Below are 23,003 nucleotides of genomic sequence, written 5' to 3' on the forward strand. Positions count from 1 at the left end.
GAGTATCTTAGCAGTCTTCCAGAAACATACAAATGCTCTAGCAGTCAGGCAGCTGGCTTACACATCCCGAGGAGAAAGATAAGGGTGAAGACTGAGGGAGAAAACAGAATTTCCCAATCTCCTTCCAGCCAAGTCCTAAGGGTCCTCGTCTTAATACCTACTCCTTTTCCCAACACTGTCAAGCCCCCCTTCTTTACTGGCTCTACCTTCAGACACACACACACACACACACACACACACACACACACACACACACACACACCCCTTCCCTAGCTTAAAAAAAGTAAACTTGCCTGGATGCTCCTATAGCTACTTTTCAATTTTTCCCTTCCACTCACTACAAACTTCTACAAATGACAAACGTTCTATATGTTTCCACTTCCTCATCGTTCATTCCCTCCACAAGTGTATTCCGTTCCCCACGACTCTACTGAAAGTGCTAGAAGTTATTTCATAAGCTTCATAATCTCTGTGGCACGTCACTCTGCTCACCGTATTTACCACTTGGTGACCTACTCCACCTTTAAAGCCCTTGCTCCACTGCTGTGAGGATCCCACTCTCTCCTGGGTCTCCTCATGTCACCTCCAGATCTTTCCCTGGTTCTCTTTTCATTTCCTTGACTACCTGCTCTTTTCTCTCTCTGTATTGACTCCCCAAGGAAATCCATCAGTTATCCCAATATCCACTCTAAAAATGTAACCTCTCTGATGATGGCCCCCATTCTATATCTTCAGCCTTGTCCTCTCATGGGGGGTTCTACTGTTGGCCAAAAGTCTGGAAATGAATCTTGTTATTGTATTTTTTCACAAGTTGAACTCTCTTGAATGCTTCTTTTTGGGTAAGTTAAAGGCTTATCAGCAAAAATCAGAGACAAATTTTCTGAGGAAATGCATCACGTGTATGTGCAGGAATTGATGGAAATGCTGCATTTTGTACAACATTCATTTTGATTTTGCATTGAATATGCATTGCTCAGGAGGAGCAATACATTGAACACATCATGTAACGTCATTGTATTGTTGTAACAATATTTTAAACGACTTCTTATGCATATTTGCTAAAAGTTTCCAGACTTTAGAGCCACCCTATACTTCTGTACCTTTGAATGATCACTGCATAAATTCTTCTGGGATACTTCCTGCCATCTCAAAGTCTCAATGCTATTTATTTGAAGAACTTGCGTTGAGTATCAGGTGCTGTGCTAGGGTTTGGGATACAAAGACAAATGATCCATAAACCCTATTCAAGACATCCTGAGATAAACTCTTGATCTTTCTCTGTTCTGAAACCAGGAGCTTTCCCAACTCCCCTGCCATTCTCTTAATCAGCCAAGTTAAATATCTTAGTATCACCCTTGATTAACTCTTCTTGTTTATTTCTCATATTGGTAAATCTTCAATATTGGGTTAATTTTTTTCTTTAAAATAGTTGTCCTATCATCTGTTCCTTTATGTTTCCATGGCATATTGTCACAATGCTGGTTTAAGCCCTTTGCATTGCAAACCTAGATATGTCAATAGTCTCCCAGGTGTTCTTTATAACTCTATCCACTCCCCTTCTTCCAATCCATGTAGTACATCACTGCCAGACCAATCGTCCATAAAGGTCCATCTAGAATATCCCTTCATTCCCTGCTCAACACCTTAATGTGCCCCATCTTGTTAAGATGGGAGCTTGACTTCACTGGTCTGTCTTTCTCTCTCATTTAAGCTTATGATGCCTACTCTCGGTATGTTTGTCTTCTCATGGACACCTTGGGTTAAGCAAAGAATTTGTACATATGAAACTAAAAGCACAACCCATAAAGCTTTTTTAAAAGTCTTAAATTGGTTTTTATAAAAATTTAAAACTTTTGCTCTGCAAATGATACTGCTAAGAGAATGAAAAGAGCCAAGCTACAGATTGGGAAAAATATATTAGTAAATTACATTTCCAAAAAAAGGACTTGTATCCAGAATATACAAAGAACTCTCAAGACTCAACAATAAGAAAACAAACAACACAATTTTTCAAATGGGCAAAATATTTGAATAGACACTTCACCAGAGGAAATATACAGATGGCTAAATGACAAATAAGCACATGAAAAGATGCTCCACGTCATTAGCCATTCACGGAAATATAAGTTACAATTACAATAAGATACCACCATCTACCTATGAGAATGGCAAAAAAAAAAAAAAAAAAAAAACACCCTACTGACAATACCAAGTGCTGACAAGGATGCAGAGCAACTGGAATGCTCACGTATTGCTGATGGGAATCCAAAATGGTACAGACACTCTGGAACAGGTTGGCAGTTTCTTATAAAGTTAAAAATACACTTACCATATGACCCAGCAATCCCATTTAACCTAGAGAACTAAAAACTTATGTTTACAGAAAAAAACCTGTACATAAATGATTATAGCAACTTCATGCATAATTAGCAAAATTTGGAAACAATCTAAATGCCCATTCATAGGTAAATGGATAAGCAAGATGTGGTACATCCATACAATGGAATACTTTTCAGGAATAAAAAGAAACAAAGTCTTGATACACAAATAACATGGATGGATCTCACAGGCAGTGAACTGAGTGAAAGGAGCTAGTCTTAAAATGTTACATATTATGTGACTCCATTGAAATGACACTTGGAAAAGGCAAAACTATAGGAAAACTATAGGGAGGAGAAACAGAAGAGTGGTTGCAGGGGTTAGGGTGTGGGGAGTGGTGAGTAAACAGAGATGGTGCTAGGGAAATCTTGGTGGTCATGGAACTGTCCTGTATCCTAATTGTGTTCATGATTATGTGAATCTATCTATACATGCATTATAACACATTGAATTGTATAGCAAAAAAATGTTATTTTTTTAACATAATGTTAAATTATGTTAATTTAACAAAATTTTAATAGTGATAAAAACTTGAATTAAGTGGCTATATATAATTCTAGAACCATCTCTATTGTTATTTACGTTGCTTAGAATGTTTTGCTATTAAAAACAACCATGAAACTAATGCTAACGAATGTATTTAATAAAAATTATACTTATAGCAATTAAAAATGCTATAGTGCTCTTTTTAAATGATATTTTCTTTGTAAATATATTGAGTGCCTTTGATATTAAGGTAAGGGGTACAAAAGAGTTACCCATGTTCCATAAACATTTTTTTGCATAGCTACAAAAATACAACAAATGATATTTGTAATATTTATGAGTTAAAGATAATTATGAGACAGAAAAATATGCATAATACTAGGTAATAAAATAATAATTATGATAATGATTATAATAGCTATGAATTAAAATATCAATTGTAAGTATAATGACCATCATATTAGTTAGTTTAAAATGTTATGTTAAACATTCAATGAGGATAGAGATTGTAAAGAGAACCCGTACATATTTGAGAATACAGCCATGTGCTGCATAACGTTGTTTCAGTCAACGACGGACCACATATATGATGGTGGTCCCATAAGATTATAATGGAGCTGAAAACGTTCCTATGGCTTAGTGACACTGTAGTTGTCATAACGTTGTAGTGCAATGCATTACTCATGTGTTTCTGGCGATGCTGGTGTAAACAAGCCTACTGCACAAGCATATGTACAGGCATATCTCATTTTATTGCCCTTCGTTTTATTGAACTTTGCAGATATTATGTGTTTTACAAGACTCTCCAGCAGCAAAAAAATTACAATTTTCTGAAGGCTCAGATGGTGGTTAGCAATAAAGTATTTTTTAATTAAGGTATGTACATTGTTTTTTTAAGACATAATGCTATTACACACTTCATAGACTACAGTATAGTGTAAAGGTAACTTTTTTTTTCGCTGGGGAAGAGTCACCCTGACCTAACATCTGTTGCCAACCTTCCTCTTTTTTTTTTAGGTGAGTTTCTGTCACAGCATGGCCACTGACAGAGGAGTGGTGTGGTTCTGTGCCCAGGAACCAAACCTGGGCTGCCGAAGCTGAGTGCGCCAAACTTTAACCACTAGGCCGTCAGGGTTGATCCAAACATCACTTTTATATGCACTGGAAAACCAAAAAATTCATGTGACTTGCTTTATTGCAATATTTGCTTTATTGTGGTGGCCTAGAACCGAACCCGCAATGTCTCTGAGGTCTGCCTGTACGGTATGTAATACTTGATAATGGTAATAAATGACTATGGTACCAGTTTATATATTTACTCTACTGTACTTTTTATCATTATTTTAGAGTGTACCTTTTTTACTTATTAAAAAGAAGTTACGTAAAACAGTATGTCATGTTATGCCAGCAGCAGCCTCACACGTCTCGTGTTTACTGTGTCTCTTGACTGTATCATCTTCTCCTGTGCTTGGTTTAACCTCATGTTGTTTTGTTCATCATGGCTCCTCAATGTACAAAAGCTACTGGTAATGTTTCCAGTAAGAGGCCATGTTGAGTGATTGACATGGAAACAAAATTAAAAGTGATTAGGACTACAAAGGTGGAAAATCAGTGATGGTTACTGCTCACCAGTCAGGCGTGTCCCATTCCACCATAGCTATGATCTTGAAGAACATGACCAAAGTGATAGAAGCTGTTAAAGGATCTGCTTCACTGAAGGCAACAAGACTAAAAATATTTGAGAAGGGCCTATATGAGACATGGAGACACTTTTAATGACCTGGATTAAAGACCAGACACAGAAGCATATCCCTCTCAGCACCATAATGATCACAGCCGAAGTGAAAATTTGTGTGTGATGTTGAAAGAAAAGGCTGGATCTGACTACGATTAAATGATTCAAGAATCATTATTCATTATATAATGTGAAAGTGCTGAGTCTGCGAGTGGTGATGCGAAGGCAGCTGAAGAATTTTTGGAAGCTCTAGATAAGCTGATTGTAGAGGAAAATTACTTGCCAGAGAAAATATTCAATATGGATGAAAGCTCCCGATTCTGGAAATGGATGCCTGAGAGGACTTTCATCCATAACAAGGCCAAGTCAATGCCAGGTTTCAAGACTTTTAAGATCAGCATAACTGTCTTGCTCGGAAGCAATGTTGCAGGCTACAAATTGAAACCCTTTGTGATCTGGCACAGTGAGAACCCCAGGGCCTTGAAGCATATTAGTAAGCACACACTGCCAGTGTCCACAGGAGCAGTAAGAAGTCAGGGGGGACCCAGCTCCTCTTCCAAGATGCCTCCTGAATTGCTCTGCCAGCGAAATGGAGACGTACTGTTTGGAGAATAACATAACTTTCAAGATTTTGCTTATTGTTGATAATGCTCCTGGACATCCTCCTTTTATTTGTGATCTTCATCCCAACATCAAAGTGGTCTTTCTCCCTCCAAACACCACCTCTTTGATCCAACCAATGGATCAAGGAGTCAGCAGATTTTAAGGCCTACTACCTGAGGAGGACCTTTGCCAGGCTATTGCTGCAAGTGAGGAAGACACTGGTTGGAAGGATTCCAACACCTGTGACTGCATCAAGAACCTTGTTTGGATTTGGGGTGATGTCACCAAGGAGTGTATGAATGGCATCTGGAAGAAGATACTCAAGAAGTTCATCCATGGCTTCAAAGGATTTGTCGAGGATGAGGAGAATGCAAAAATCAACCAGGCTGTGGCTGAGATGGCAAAGAACTTTAACCTAGGTGTGGATGAGGATGACACTGAGGAGCGCTTAGAGGTGGTTCCTGAGGAAGTGACTAATGAGGAGTTGTTGGAACTAGAACAGGAATGCATAGCTGAAGAAGAGGCAAGAGAAAAGGAGACTGGAGGAGAAGAAAAAGAAGAAGAACCACCAAGAAAATTCAGTGAAGGGTTTACCTGAAGCTTTTGCAGACCTCAACAAGCTCCTTAAAAAGTTTGAAATGGACCCCAACACCAAAATAGAGAGGAATGTGTATGGTTCATTATCTGCTTACAGGCAAATCTATGATGTAAAAAAGAAACAAACCAAGCAAACCACCATGGATACATTTCTGAAAAGATTGACACCTCCTCAAGAAGAGCCTCAGGCAAGTCCTTCAAGAGGTATTCTAGAAGGCGGCATTGTTATCCTAGGAGATGACAGCTCCATGTGTGTTATTGCCCCTGAAGACCTTCAGTGGGACAAGGTGTGGAGGTGGAAGACAGTGATACTGATGATCCTGACCCTGTGTAGGCCTAGGCTAATGTGTGTGTTTGTGTCTTAGTTTTTAATTAAAAAGTTTAAAAAGTAAAAAAATAAAATAAAAATTTTAAAAATAGAAAAATCTTATAGAATAAGGACATAAAGAAAGAAAATATTTTTGTACAGCTATACAAGGTCAAAAGCTTAAAAAAAATAAAAACTTTATAAAGTAAACTTTACAATGTTACAATAAGCTAAGGTTAATTTATTAGTGTAGAAAGAAAAATACTTTTTATAGATTTAGTGTAGCCTAAGCATACAGTGTTATAAAGTCTGCAGCAGTGCACAGTCATGTCCTAGGTCTTCACATTCACTCACCATCACTCACTGACTCCCCCAGAGCTGCTTCCAGTCCTGCAGGCTCCATTCGTGGTCAGTGCCCTGTACAGGTGCACCATTTTTTATCTCTTACACCGCATTTTTACTGTACCTTTTCTATGTTTAGATATTTTTACACAGACAAATACTTACCATTGTGTTACAACTGCCTCCAACAGTGTTCAGTACAGTAACATGCTGTGCAGGTTTGTAGCCTAGGAGCAATAGGCTATACCATACAGGCTAGGTGTGTGGTAGGCTATACCATCTAGCTTTGTGTAAGTACACTCTATGTTGTTCGCACAAGGACAAAATTGCCTAATGTTGCATTTCTCAGAATGTGTCCCCATCATTTAGTGACGTTTGACTATATACCATTGTGAAGAAATGCCAGGTGATACAGCTAGCAGGGGATTTCTATGAATCTGCTTATACAAGTCTTCCCAACACAGAAACTTGTACAGAGTGGAAAACCACAAAACATCACCTTAAAAACAACCTTGAGCCCCAAACTGATAAGATATTGGCATTTTCCATAAAAACTCAATGTACACTTTATATTTCTAATATGCCTTACCTACTCTCTGTAAGACATTCAACATGTATTTGTTGAATACATTTGAATTAATCTACTGCAGCAAAAATAAAGCTAAGTAAACAATACGAATTCAACTTGTGAAGAAAAGAGAAGGCCTGATGTGCAGGGAGATAGAATGTCAAGATGGTGCCTGACATTCTAGATGCCAAAGAGACTTCCACAATATTCCTGTACTGCGTGTAAAAGAGACGTGGAAATGACACATTTTCAGGATAGTCCATTGAAACTACAACCAAACCTGCCTGCTCTAACCTGGACATTCGACTAATACAGGCCAGTGATGAGTATACTCACCAACCTAGGGCAGCTGAGAACTGAATGTATAGTGTGTGTGTGTGTGTGTGTTTGTGCAGTTCAAATTTTTTTTTTAGTAGTACAAATTTTAAAAATCAAAGATTTGGCTTAGGGATGTAGAAAGCTTAAAAGAATGTCACTTCATCACGCATGACAAAAACTGTCAAACTGACTGTGAGTTCATCAGTTTCCTTGAACCCGTCAGAGAGCTGAGGTCATAGGATAACCAACTAGACCAAAATCTTAAGTACTGACAGGCATCTGCAGGGAGAGACAAGATACGGCCACTTGCTTACCTAGGGCAGACACAACCAGCCACTTGTGGGAGAATTCAGCCCACATAGTCAACAGATTGGCGGAGGCTGAGTGTGGCTGGCAGATGGATGTGGCACCCCTGGGAGCTGCGGGTACAGGAGAGTTTGCACCCTCTTGCTGGCTCTTCTCCGTGAACCCCACATCTAGTGCCCTGAGAGAGCACCCCTAGTCTTGGAGGCCTGAAGAGCGGAATAGCAGCCTCTGCTGCAGGGGTAGGAAACCCCCAAGAGGACCTTTCTCCTTTATCTCCCCTAGGGAACAAGAGCCTTCAGCTGTGAGGGAGGCGGGTCACAAACGTTGTGAAAACCCCTTGCAGCTGAGAAAGGGAACAGAAAACAATCCTCCACCCCTAGTTCCAGTTTGCCTAGGACGGACGTGGGACTTGCAGTGCAAAAACTGGGGAAGTCCCTGCCAGCTGGGAGGAAGTGGTCACCCTAACCCTGGCTGAGGCTCTGGAATGCTCTTGGGTGATCTACCACCACCACAGCGGAGGGAGGGACAGGAGCACAGAGAAGGCCACACCCCTGGGCACAGGGCCTGCCAAAGACTGAGGCTGTGACAACAGAGCTCCCCCTCCCACCACCGGGCCCACGGCTGAGTGACAAGTGACAAGTGGCCGTGGGTATTGCTGGGAGGGGGCCCAGAGTGTGGAAACAGACCTGCTCAGAGTGGCAGTGCAAAGGGAAGCCCTAAAGCTGAGGGTGGAGCTGACGTTGAGAAAAAACTGCCAGCAAACCCGCCGCCAGCTGAAACACAGGTTCAGTGGAGGAATCAGATGCCCCTGGTGCACTGAGGGTGACACGGAGGGAGGGAATTGCAGACTCAGCCCAACTCCTAATCAAACTCAAACACTGCAATTCTAGCAGAAGCACGGGTTTATGCATTTCCAGGCATAAAAGCTATTTTCCTCATCTCTACTGTCCTAAACAAGGTGTCTGGCTTTCAACAAAAAATTACGAGGCATATGAAAAGGTGAGAAAAGACAACACACTGTCAAAAATACAGCAATCGACAGAACCAGACTCCGATATGGCCGAGATGTCGGAACTGCCTGACAGGGAGCCTAAAACAACTCCGAGTGACGTGATAAAGCTCTAGTGGACAAGGAGCACAACAGGCAAGATCAGGTGGGTAATCGCAGCAGAGGGACGGAAACTATAAGAAGAATCAATCAAACTGAAATGCAAGAAATGAAAGCCGCAGCAACAGACTTGACAAAGAATCGGTGAACTTGGTGACTGGTCGATAGAAATTACCCAAACTGAAACACAGAGGAAAAAAGTTTGAAATCTCCTAGGTATTTACCCAAGAGGATTGAAAACTTGTGTTCACACAAAAACCTACACATGAATGTTTATCCTATCTTTTCATAGTCACCCCAGACTGGAAACAACCCAAATACTTTTCAGCCAGCGAGCAGATGAACAAAGCACAGCACAGCCACTCAATGGAACACTGTTCAGCTATAAGGAGGACTGAACTACTGATACTTGCAACAACGTTGATGAATCTCAAGTGGATTTTGCCAAGTGAAAGTAACCAGACCCAAAAAGCCATATATCATGTGATCCCATTGATATAACTTTCTGGAAAAGGCCAAAACAGGGGTAGAAAACAGATGTGTGGTTGGCAGGGACTGGAGTTGGGGGGAGTGGCTGCCCACACAGGGCAGCACCAGGGAACTTTGGGAGAGATAGACCTGCTCCCTAGCATGACTGTAGTGGTGGACACACGGCTCCAAGCATCTGTCACAACCCAGAGAGTTATACACCACCTCAAGTGGATTGTACTCTAGGTAGATTACCCAAAAACATACCAGGGTGTGGAGTACCCCAAAATGGAGTACGTGCTCTAACAAATGCAGTAACCTAACGTTACCCCAACAACACCACCACACAACACAGGTGGGGAAGAGAACCCACCTAAGTCACTCTAGAAATCAGTATTTTGATCAAATACCATTAAGGCTAAAGAAAAAATGATGGTACAGACATACTATATTCTGGTTAGTAAATGTGTTTCTCACAGAGATATGAGTGGGAAATTCGGAACCTACTTGTGTATACACACTAGAATTGAACAAGAAAGTAAATATATTGTAAATTCTGAGAGCCAGGTTTCTAACTATCAGAGAAGCAATGAACCCTGTGGTACTGGATTGGAATTGAATTGGAATTATGAACTCATAGCTTTTGACATACATATATATATATATATATATATATACACACACACACACACACACACACACAGGCAGACCAATAAAGATATAGAAATAAATATAAATTGTGTGTTTTTATGGGGTTAATATGATATATATCATGTATACACATGTACTTGTATATGTACACATACATACGTATTATCTATTTTTTGTTGAATCAAATTGATGCACCCTCCTTTAAGACCAGCTCAATGCCACCTCCTCACGAAGCTTTCCAGTTTTCCCTTTGCAGATCCCAATTCGCTTTGTAATTCTCTTGTAGCACTGATCAGATTTGTCTTGTACTTTCGTCTACATCTCAGATGCCCTTCCAGATAGCAGACTCTTAAAGGTCTTGCTTGACTCTCATCTTCTACAGCATTCTCCATGATCTCTTAGATAGTACAGGCACTCAGTGAATTACTGAATTGAATTTAAGGTTAGACATCTCCAGACACAAACCTGAGTGTCTAGGAATCAACATGCCCTTGAGGTAATTAGATCTCTTCAGGCCGGGTTCCCCAGGGCCTTGGAAAGTCCAAGGATTCTCTTCAGGGGTCAATCCTGGGCCCTCCACTCCTTCCTTTCATTCTCCTCAACATCATCTAATCCCTATGGCTATGAAAACTCAACACTGATGATCCTTGAATGTATGTATCAAGCCTTCACTTCTCCTCACAGGAACTTGGACATCTTCCTGTTTCCCCCTGCCCATCCCTTTCTCCCCATTTGCCTCCAACTCATCAGGAAGCCCTGTGCCAACGCCCTTCCAATTCTCCCCAGTTAACCTGCTCCCGACCATCACTCTGTCATCTAAGCCATCTTCATCTCTCCCCGAAACTTTTGAAAGCTGTTCATCCTTTACACTCTTTATTTCATTTCATCTGATTCTTCATAAAGCAGTTAGAATGATTATTTTAAAAGTCTAACTCATATCACGTGTCTAAGTTGTTGAAAAGTCTTCAGTAGCTTCCCATTGTACTTAGAATATAATCCCGTCACTTTATTTTTTGGTCCTCAAAGCTCTGCACACAACTGCGCTCCCCGTCACGAGCCTCCTGTCAGTTCCTCAAACTCAGCTGCCTCTTCACGTCCTCAGAGCTTTTGTGACTAGTTAACTTCTGCTAGAGCAGAGCTTCTCAAATTATCTGCGGTAAGGGATCAGATCTTTTTTTCCCTCAATTTATCATGGAATTATACTTTGTAAAATACAGTAAAAATCAACTACAAGAAAAAATGTTTAAAGAAATATGTTTTATTTTTAGATTTAACAGACATAAAGGTAGTCATCACATTACTATAAATGTTTCAAATGCTGATTCTCAATTTCTGAACAGATCTCATTACAGCTCAAGAACAGTTTGCTGACGAGACTGATCTGTGGGCTACTGAGTGGCCAGTGTTAGAGTACCATGTGTGTGGCTGATTCCATCTGCTCTTTAAGGTGCTCAGCTTAAATGTCTCTTCCTCGAAGAGTCTGCCCCTGACCAAGCTATCGAATGAGGTCCGTCCCCCTTTACAATGTTTTCTATCACTGCAGCCTGTTTGTTTCATTCACAACACTTACCTAAATCACACTCACATACACACGCACATTTCTCTGCTCACTTGATTCCCTGCCTCTTCCTCATAAACTCCAGGTGGCAGGGACTGTGGCCATTTTTTTCACTAATACATACCAATTGCAAAGGCAAAAATGTCAAATTTGATTCGAGACTAATGAATTTCTCAGAGCCTTTAATGTGCTAATATGAAGTGTGAAATTCCAAGAGAGGGTTATAAAGTGCAGAGTTTCCCAAACCCATTTCACCAATAGACCCTTTCTATACTCTAAAATACAGTGTAGGAAATAATGATCTAGAGAAATATCCAGAAATTTTGTATATGTTAAAACTACTTTTACCAGGTTATAAAGTTTAATTTACATTAACATTTAAACTTAACCTGCTATCATTATTTTGCGAGTGGACAAAGTAGAGAATTGGAATTATGCCGGAGACTTAGTGGGATAGGGGTGTGTGACACCCATTTGCCCATTTTTCTCTTGGCTTCCTTTCTACCTTTCCATATTCTGGGGCTGAAACACTGAAAATTAAACTTCCCAGCTTTCTCAGCCAGATGACTTCTGAACAGGTTCTTCCAAAAAGAGTCACTGGCAGGAGACTGGAGAGCTGAAGGAAAGGAAAATTTTAAAAATTTCTGTTTCCGAAAGCAGAGGGCAGCCTCAGGCTTCAGCGGCCTTCTGGCCTTGTGGACTGTGGCTGGCAGTCCAACACAGTCCAGTTCCAGAAGCAAAATGCCGCCACAAAGCTTCCAGCAGCTGCAGCAGGGATGACACGAGTTTGGCAGTGGCGTGGCTTCTGGCCTCCAGCAGTGTCCACTGTGAGCGGCCTCCTGGGTCTGCCAACACAGCGTCCTCCCTGTATTCCTCCAGCGGGGCTGGTAGGGACTTGCTGCAGTCACTGACCCTTTGTGACCCCACCGTCTGCCTTTTGCCCCATCGGGTCTTCCAACACTCTTGAAACCAATTCCTTGTATGAAATGCCCCTCCATTCGAAACACCTAGAGTGGTTTCTGTTTTGCTGACTGGACAGAGTAGACATACAGTAACCCATCAGTGAGATGCCCATGAAACAATAAGTAAAAGGAATTGTCCTAATAAATTGTCATAATAATGGTGCAGCCAGGTCAACTGAAACATTGTTGGAAAGAAATATTTATGTCGAAAGACTAAAATGCAGTTGCAAGAAAGAATTTAATATCTTTTTGAACATCTAGAATGAAAGTAATATTTTTAAGTTTTCAAATATTACTGATTCAGGAGGACACTGAGAAATAATAATAGTTTATGGATATAAAGAAGCTGGAAATGTGATTCAATATTGCATAATCAGAAGCAAGTTACAGAAATATATTCTGAACTCATTTAATGCCTGCATATTCCATGATCAGAGAAGAAACAATGACATAGAGATTTTTGAATGCCATTACATGGGAAATTAGTTATGAATTTTCAAAGTAAAATGGTAAAAACACTGACAAAGTCAGCACTGTTCTGAGCTATATACAACTCAGGAACTCTAATCCAGGTGAGGAAATTTCAAATCCTCTCAAACAACCTTAAGATAAATTGTGCCTGAAATATCTCACTCACCTTTGATTAGCACTGTACCAGAAAGACAGAGACAGAGTGAACGGAGAATGAGGAAAAACAGCTTCGTATTGAGGAAATTGATTTATGAAAAATAAATAGGAACAAAATCTGTTCAACTTTCCAAAGAGATGACTAAGGAATGATGACAGTCTATAAATATTTGAAAGGCGTAAACATCCAGTAGGGGAGGAATTATTTAGCATGTTATAAAGAGCTATAATTACTGCTTCTGGGATGAAATTAGACAACCAACATGTAGAGCATTCAAAACCACCTTCCTTGGGATACCGGAGACCTGCATTTGAAAAGATAGGGTGACTTTTGGGAGAACTGAATCCTTTTGTCTGCTTTTTTTAATTTCTGTTTTAAAAAAAATGTAATCAATTTAACAAAGAGAGGCATAAATCTCTTCTTAAGTGTAAGTACAATAAACACATGATTATTTTATTTATTTTGCACACTCCTTTGTTCTAAAAGATTCTCAGGTGGCTCACTCAATTATTTGGCAATAAAACACAGAAGACATAAAATCCATCAATACCTCCCCATCGAATGCTAATCTTTTCCACTAGACTGACTTACTAGCAATGAGCAAAACTCACTAATTGGAATTTTGTCTCAACATTACCAAAGGATTGTAAATCATTGATCCAGACTAATTGGAGTTATGTGTTAATTGAGCTAAAGACAAATGCCGCTGCTTTATATTGAAAAGAATCAAGGTTTTATTTGCCCTTGACACTAATTACTGCCTCTTTCTGGAATTGCTTCTTTCCCTGTAAAGGACCTACATATCCAGCCACAACCACTATCCTGTGCCCACTTTCTGTATCTCATGTGGGATGTCCTGCTGTTTCCTCAAACTCAGCAGACTCCATACCAAACTCATTTGACATACAATTAACATTTGCTGCACACTTTATGTATGCCAGGCCCTGTGCTGCTGAGCTAGGGATGAAATCGTGATTATGAAAGAATCCCTACAGAGAGGCGCGCCTGGATCTTATCTCCCCACCATCAGCCATTTCCCAAGTTTTAAACGACCTAATTCTGTTGTAAGCACTATCTAAGGCTGGGTTCCCAAGAAATACACGATTTATGGAGATGCTGGTGTTCGTGATTTGTTGAAGAAGTGCTCTCAGGATCAAAGGAGTCAGGTAAGCAAGATGGGGCAGGAGAATGAGCTAAACTAGGTGTGGGCCCAGTTGGGGTCTGGCTTTAGCCTGGTCCGCGGGAGCTCTGGAGCATCAACTGTACACTGAGTTGACCCACCTGAAGACAAGAAGGATGGCCTTTTGTATGCCCATGTCAATAATCATTGACCGTGGGCTGCCACCTCCCCAGAGAGCAGTGTGTGCAACCTCAGTGTTTATGTCCCATTCTTTCAGTGGATGGCAATTTTCTGGAGAAAGGGGCAACTGTGAGTAATTACCAGCCACCCCTCAAAACAGCTGGGGGACGTATGAACCGTCTGGTCAAGGGCACCTGACTGGCTACCAGCCACACCTCTGTGAACACCGCCACTGCCCTAGCCACTTAGGGTCACAACTCTGATTCCTGTCAAGCTATGCTGGATTGGTCACTAAATCTCACCTTTATACTCTTTCCTGTGATCTTCCTTTCTTACGTTTTCCCAGCCACCACTTGGAGCAGTCCAAGTTATTACTGACTCACACTTAACCTGCAATCATATTCTCCTAATAGTCTCAAGATTTCCAGAGGCAAAAAAGGCTCCACAGGTGGGCAAAGCCACTGGGCGGGGACTGGGGTGTACTGGAAAGTGCTCTCCTCGGCCCCAGGTGGGTGCACCCAGTGTTGCAGATCTTCTGATATTTTAAGAGAAGTCAGAAATCCAAATTTTTATGTGAAGTCTTCTAAATTTTATATGTGGTAACTGATTCTAGATTGTTTTGGTTTTTGTTTAATTTCTGTGTGAGGGAAAAGGAAAAACACATCTGCAGGTCAAAGTACCCACCACAGCAATTTCGCAAATTCTGGTCAAAAGCCTATGAGAAGAGATGACAATTAAATAAACAACTATAGTTCAAAGTGAAGGGAGATGAAAGTCTCAGAGGAGACCAAGATAAAGTGCTGTGGGGGTTCAGGAGAAAGGAAACAGACCCTGAGGCCTCATGAATAAGGCGCTTGTCTTCATTAGATTTCCCATCTCTGGTTTCTACCACCGCGCAAGGCACATAAAAATCCTAAACAAATGTTCGAGTGAATAAAGGAACAAAAGAGCAAACAAAGGAAGGTGTATCTCTGTATGTCGCTGGGAGCACAAAGGAGCGATGAGACGGTCGTTACCAAGCAGTCATCCTACTACCCACCAAGCACAAAGTGAAAGCTGTCACACCCTGCCCTCTGGAAGTTCTGTCAGGCAGGTCACTCAGACACAGGCCCCTCCCCGCCTCCTCTCAGCCTCACCTCTAGTACAAAAGTGTCAGCGTTTTGCTAAAATGCTGTTCCCAAGCTTGCAGGCAACAGCAGCCAACAAAGAGAAGAGGCTGGAACTCGTCTCTACTAACAGACTTTGGCGGGACTATTTCATGGGGCATACAGCAGCATCGGCCATCACTGCACATCTCAATCTCTGTCAGAAGTGCCCTGTATCCCCCAACATACCCCTGTATGAGTAGCTCTTTGTTTCCAGTCCACAGAATTCTGACTGCCAGACCTACTTAGAGGACCTGAGTCAAAAGCAGCTCTTGGAGTCATTGCAAAACGATCATGACTTTGGATGGAAATTCACCATCACCTCGCAGGGCTCTCTTCTGAGCCAGCACCATCATCCAAGTCCCACCAATGCCTGTGGAAGGGACTCGAGCTGCCAACAGACTATTCCAGAAAGGCTGAGCAGAGCTGAGGCCAGGGATGCACAGTGTCCAGTTGGCTGCCTCCAGGATAATCCTTCTCCAGAATCACCAGGTTCTCACACACCTTTCACATCACGATGGAGCAGTTCCATGGCAGTCCCCAGTCAAATGTTTCCCTGCCTGAACTGGCATCTAAACCTGAGGCTTCTTTACCAAGTGGGCCCATCTATTTGATGTCTGGGCCTATTTCTCTAGGATGCTTTTGTATTGCCCACTAAGACAGAGTTTGAGTAGGAGAGAACCCCTACATTCTGGAATTCTCAATTGCCCCAGCTGCAGAAGGGGCATTCAGGGCTTTACTCTAGCTTGAGTTAGGTTAATAAATCCTGAATGTAAACATTATTTGGGTTGGGCTGGTTATTCGAATTGCATCTTACAAACTTCTCGTCTCCTGCTTTGCATTAAAAGAAAAAATTTTGTTTATTACATATTTGAAATTCTTTTCCCTACGTGCAGAAGTAGCTTTTGACTAAGTAGCCTGCCTCTGCTTTCCTCTCCTTGTGCTCCTAGAAAATACCTAGTCATCTTTCGAACCCACCTGGGAAACCCCAATCTTGGATGAACCCACCTCTCCACCTGCCTTGCCTCTGCCCTAGATTGCTGAGTGCTGGAAAACATCACACAATGAACTGAGTTCTAGTCCACTGCTCCTTCTCTTCCAGCAGACTCGGCGGGCCTCTTCCCTCACAGAGGAGTTAGAAACTGTCAGACGGAACTTCCCCAAATTCCCGTCTGCCGCACATCTGCTGTAATTGCATCAACTGCCCCTCCTCCCTCCTGCTGCAGAGGAGGAAGTGCCCTCTCCCGTGGAACCCCTCCCCCCTCCACTGGTCTGGAGTCCACCCTCCCGCATCCTTTCGTCTCCAGCCCCGCCCTCTCCACTGCCACCTTCCCATCGGCATTTGCACATGTCCCTCCCTCTCTACACCAGACAACTACAAAATGGTTCTTCGATCTGGCGGCACTATTGGGTGGCTAACTTGCTACTTCCCACCCCTTCCCCTAGAACTTCTGCGTCACATAAACCTGTTGAGGCTGTGCCTCACCTTCCTTGTCAGCACCTTGTTCTCTGGTTACAGCTCCCATCAATCTTCTCCATGTCGCCAAACCCAATGGACACTCTGGTCCTTATGTGGCTTGACCTCGGCAGCATTTCACGGGGGGCTCACCCTCTCCCCCAGCTTCCTCGTCACACCTTCCTCTTCTGCTCCCGGCTTCCCTTGTTGTGCCTCCACTGTGTCCTTACTGCCCTGCCTGCCTTTTAACTTGGACGGGCCTCGGGATTCTCTCTACCTCAAAGAAATTTAATTGATTCTTGTGGTTTAATTTGCCATCTCTACACTGATAGCTTTTAAAATAATTTTGTATTTACTTTTATAAAATTGAGACATGCACATGAAATAAATCAGAGTTCAGAGAGTTTATGAAGAAAACTCTGTGCTCCCCTGCACAACTCTTCCTCACTCAGAGCCCCACAGATCAGAAGCACCCTCTTTATTTATGTTGGTTATCTCCATGAATCTAAATAGTAGTATTGTAACCAAGTGAAAAGGGGCTTGTTCTGCTCACTGTAATCTGGTGCTGATCAATTGCAAATGAGCCGGTTGTTGAGAAAGGAAAGTTTAGCTAGCATAATCGGAAGATGGTGGACTAGTGTCCTAAAGAGCCATCTTAAAATCATACAGAATCTTGAGGCAGTTATATAGGGGAAATGGGCAGGGAAGGGGGTTAGGAATGTCAAACATCTGGTGTGACAGACTTTAAGGCGCCTCATTATCTCTTTCTTCTGTCCTTCCTGATGGATACCAATGCAGAATTTTTCTTTCTGGAGGTCATCATGTTTTTGGGGGACTCAGAGAACAAAGGTATTGTCTTTTTACAGACAATAACAGGGATATATGTAAGCAAGAGTCATAGAACTAGCAGATCATGTATTTTGCAAAAGTGAGAGGGCTTAATCATGTAGGCTACGTGCAGACTAGAATGTATTCACAGAGACTAGTGAGTCAGGGTGATATATAGTTATAGCATTGCTTCCTTTCTCTAAGATGACTTCCCTTATGTTAACTTAAGATCTAGCTGTTACAGTATTATATTTCTGTTGCATGAGTTATCACATTTAGATGATGTCTACTGATTTCCAATGTAAAAAGTGAAAATAGATTCACAACACCCATCCCCGTCTTCTCCTCTTCACCTTTTAGTATCTACCATTTTTGTCTTTTTTTTTTTTGCTATTGGTTATCTTTGCAACTTTAAACAACAAGAATTAAATCTCTAATTTTTTTCAACCAACCTTCAGCAGTATTTCTTACCTCCTCATTCTGTAAGATAACAATGTGAACAGTCATATCCCTGCCCCTTCCACCTCCTCTCTTGCACCACCTACTCTTGGACTTGATAGTTACACTTTTAAGCTTCCATGCTAACCAGATCTTTCTTGCTTCATATACAGATTCATGCTAAAATATGGAGACCAACAATCAGCATTATGTCACTATTACTCTGTAAATATTGTTCACAGTTGAGCCAAATAGTGGTCTGGAATTACACTTCTTTCTCCAATTGTACGCCTCCTGTGCCACTGCTGGACAATCCCAAGCATCAAGGTCAATCAGATGAACTTTTCTTATACTCCCCCAATTATTTAAAATTATGCAACATTACAATTTCCTTCATTTCTAAATAATGACTTTCTTACATACTTTCGCCTAAAATTTTGAATTGCTTTTTGGATTTCTTGCATCATTTGTCTGATCATCTCCTTCACGTTTTCAGACTCTACATCGTACTAGTCCATGCGGCTCCCCTCACCCAGACCTCCATTCTCCTGTTCCCATCTGGCCAGTTTTGTCTTTAGTCTTCTGCATCCCTGTTATCCTTCGACGTCTCGTTCTTGCCCTTCCAAGTTGAGATCACTGTCTCCCGAGCCTGTCTTCCTGTTTCTTGGATATGTCTTCGTTTTCCTGGGGTACACTCTCAGGTAACTTCCTTTAAAAAGATGTGTATGGGGATAAACTATCTGAATCCTGCCTGTCTGGATTTTTTGTTTTGTTTTGCTTTCATGCTTGGCTGGGAATCCAACTGGTTACAATCTCTGAAGACATTGCTACCATGTCTTCAGGCCTCCAGGGTTGCTGATGCCAGACGGATTCTTGCTCCTTTGTAAATGAAATATTATTTTCTTCAGTTGAAGCTCTCATACTCCTTTCTTTTTTTGGTGATTTGAAATTCTGTGCTGGTATGTCTAGGGAATGGTCTTTTGCATACATTTTCCCAGCACATGTTAAGCCCTTGACAGAGCTCTGGGAAATTGTCCTGTTTCATTTCGCTCAGGCACGTTTTTAACACCTGGGGTTTGTTCCTTTCTCAGAGCATCCTGTTCTTGTTTCAAGGCTATACACTTCCTCAGCGTCCGTGGGAATGTGCACTAGATTTCTGCCGTCTCCTGCTGTGGAGGAAGTCCATACAGTGTGGGAAGGTGACCCCAGAGCCGCCGGCCTGCTGCAAATCCCGGCTGTGTTACAGCTCCATGTCCTTGGGTAGCTCATCTGTGTTTTAGTTTCTTTTCTTTTTCATTTTTTTTCTTTTCTTTTTTGTGCCTGAAACAAATACAAAATGCTTATGATACAAAAATGCAGTAATTGCCAAACTATCAATTTGTTAAACTTGGAAAAAGCATTAACATATTTTATAACTCTAAAAAAAAACACATTTTTGTTTCTCAAGCTAACTTACCTCCAAGTTCTAAAAGTTGCAAATTTTTGGCTTAAAAGGTGGCGCTCTAAAATTGTCCCAATTAATTTTGTTATGCCATGAAAAGATCATCTAAATGTTCTGTGCACTAAATGAAATAATGTTTCTGACATAGTCTTATTTCAATAGCTTTTACATCAGTAACAAGACAACATATACACTAATGTCCTCTTAGTATAAATAGGAAATGCTATCAGCAACATCAGTGTGGAACTTCACACCTGTCAATTCACATGCAGTACAATTAATAACCAATTAATTGATTAGCCTGGTGATATTTAAAAACATAGTTAGTCACTGTATTTCCCACAACTGAGTATGCTGACAATACCAGTTTCATTATCTCTTGTTCTTCTCCATTCTCTGGTCTCCAGGTTGGAGTATCCCCACATGGAATTTGAACAAGTGGCCCAGAACTTGATGGTCCTCTATCTTTGGTCCGTTCTTTCCAACCTTTGGTAAGTTTGTAAAGCCTACAGTGATCTCTACGACCGTTTTCACTCTTCTAATTTTTCCAGTCTTCTTTGTTTTTCTGCCTTTTCATCTTCCTTTGCTTATCTGTTTAGCATTTGCAATTCAAGTTTATGTAAATCTCTTTCTTGAAACCTGGAAATTTTATCAGCAGCAGTTTTCCTTTTCTCCTTCTTTTCTGCCTTTTCTCTTATCTCCTTTTCAAGCCTCAAACATTCTTCCTATGTTTTCTTCTCCTGGGTATAACTTTATAATAGTAATTTTAGTTTAAACTGGCATTGGTGCTCTTTCTGCTACTTTTTCTCTTCCTCTTCTTTTAAATATAAGAAACGTATTTGATTGACATTTGTATACTTTCTGGTTTTCCCAAGCTTCAACTGGCAGTCTGTTTCTTCTTTGTTCCTCTTTTTTTACTTTTGATCATCATCTTATTTATTGCGAAGAAGGCTGGGCATATCCTCTGTCTTTAACTTGAAAATTTCCTCCTTTTTTGCTGCTTTTAGTTTTCCAATTCTGAGTAGACTTTTTTCCTTTCTTCTAGAGTCAGAAATTTTATACAGTTTCTCCTGCCGTTGCACTTCATTCTGTATTCTTCCAGGTTGATGTTCTAGAATTTCTCCCATAAATGTTGGCATCTGTTTATGTTTGTTTCTCACCTCTACAAAAGTCTGGTGATCATAGTCACCCAGTGCCTTTGCCGTCCCCACCCCCGTTTGCCGAAAGAATTTTCCAGAATCTGCCATTTCTTCTGGAAGAGTGCATGTGGCACTGTGTCTGCAGGAACTTCACTTGACGTTGCTCTGAACGCTCCTTGTGCTTCTCAGCGACTCAAAGCCCACGTGTCAGTTTTTCTGGATATGGCACTTGACTCATTATTAGTTGTTTTCTCTTCTTTAATAAGCTCTTCACATATCAACCTCTGCTCTTATTTGAAAGTGTTCTTGCATTTTCAATTGTTTCCATTATTTCTCTGAGTTTTTCAACAAAGTTAGATGTGAGTGTCACTTCTTTTCATTGATGCTGACATCTCTTTCCATCGTTGTGTATTTTGGCCAATTGCTGCTGGATTTTTGCTCTGTTTTCCTGCTGATAATTTATTTTCTGACTATTCCACCACACGATGCTCAATTCTGAAGTCTTTTCTTTTTTTTTTTGGTTGTGTTAATAACTTGGTTTTTAATTTTTTCTGCTATATATATGATCTTTGCCTTCTTAGTCCAAACAGCTTTCTGCTTCCAGTTTTGAAGCTGAAAAAGTTGAATTCTATCTGAAGTACTAGAACAGCCATCATTCTGTGCCACAAACACCTTTTCTCTTAGAATCGCTGAGGCCACTCTGGGCAGGCGGGCCTAGGCGTTTGTGTAGGGGGCACTACAGAACCGAGATGGTCCCCTGCGTGTGGGGCTGGGCCTGTGAATGTGCCAGAGGGAGAGGGGTGGACTGTGCCTTAATGTCTTCATCTATAAAATGGGGTATACAGTACCTGCCTCATAAGGCCTGTTATAATGATTGAACTTATTGTATGTAAACTTGGAAGAATTTATGGCTCAGATTATTATCTCTAGTTCCTCAAGTCAGTTTTTCTATATGTTGGCCTTGCTTATTCTTTTTAATGCTGCTGGTATTTCTCACATGCCTCATTGTCCTTGAATGTCCAGTCATGCTTAATAAAAGTTCGAGTCACTAGAGTTTCTTCTGCTATTGTAGGAATAGGATGATTTTCTTCATAGGTCTCTCACATGAGAAGATGTTGACAGAACTCCATGCACGTTGGTGGACTGGGCACGTCCACTATAAGCCTTCACTTTAGGGGCTGGTGAGCAGGAGCTGAACGTCAGGCGTGGATCCCCAGATATGGCTGGCTTTCATACATAGCCTATGCTTTTTATAGATTTTCAGTTAATATGGCATTAAAGGGGAGTGGTGATGATATCCTATAGTGGTGGGTATTGTGAAAAGAATGTACAAAATACAAATAAAATCTTTACAGAAGCTCTGTACTTGATAAGAGAGAAAAAGCAATTGCTTAGTTACAAGTGAAATGCTTTTATCACTTCAAAATAATGTCCTAAGATTTTTGTTTTTGAAAGTGACGTGTATTTGACTCTCTAGAACTGAGGGTAATTACAGAATCAATGTGATTTTTTTGTAGAATTCTAGAATCAGTTGTGATTTATTATAGATTCTTTAATTTTGTTGATTCAAAAATAGGACAATAGCTTTTAAATATTTTTCCCCCTGTGGTAATAGTGTATGTCTGGGCCACGTAAAAACTCTGGAACCCAGGAGAGGAGGATAAGGAACAAAGGAGTAAATATTCTTTGGTAAACAAGCCCTGTGACCCAAAAGTGGAGTGAGAACTTCCTGCCTGGTCTTAGGAGGTGGTCGGTAGCTCTGCTACTTCTCTTCTGAGTTAGATTTCACAGCTTCCTGTGACGTCATTTGTTCTTTCTCCCCTGGCTTAAATTAGGACTTCGCTTCCAGAGTTCTGCCAAGTCAGTTTCCTTTAGACCAATTCATAATCAAGTATTTCCACTAAATACATTTCTTTTCATGAAAAGAATGCTGAATGAAAAGTCAGGATAAATGGACTTCTAAGGCCAACTTTCCTTCTTACTGTCTGAGCTTAGAAACTAGTATTTATACCAAGCCAGCACCTCCTAACCAATTCACATTCTTGGAAGGTAGAAAGAGCTTCCTTACAAAGTAATGAGTTTTCTGTCATTGAAAGTATTCCACAAAACATTTGCAAAACACTTTTCAAGACTCTTGTAGAATTTTGATGTAATAAGATTTGATTTACTGGTCCTAAAAAATCTCTCTGAACCCTGATTTTCTGCTTTAGTTTTATGGAAAGAAAGGAGGCAAGGAGGGA

General features: G+C 41.0%; 1 pseudogene; it reads right to left on the bottom strand.

Moving 5' to 3' along the window:
• Window positions 1-23,003, bottom strand: part of LOC131414220 (coiled-coil domain-containing protein 112-like) — a 61,591-nt pseudogene that overhangs the window by 5,268 nt on the left and 33,320 nt on the right.

This window comes from Diceros bicornis, chromosome 14 (assembly GCF_020826845.1).
Source record: "Diceros bicornis minor isolate mBicDic1 chromosome 14, mDicBic1.mat.cur, whole genome shotgun sequence".
Taxonomy (NCBI): Eukaryota; Metazoa; Chordata; class Mammalia; order Perissodactyla; family Rhinocerotidae; genus Diceros; species Diceros bicornis.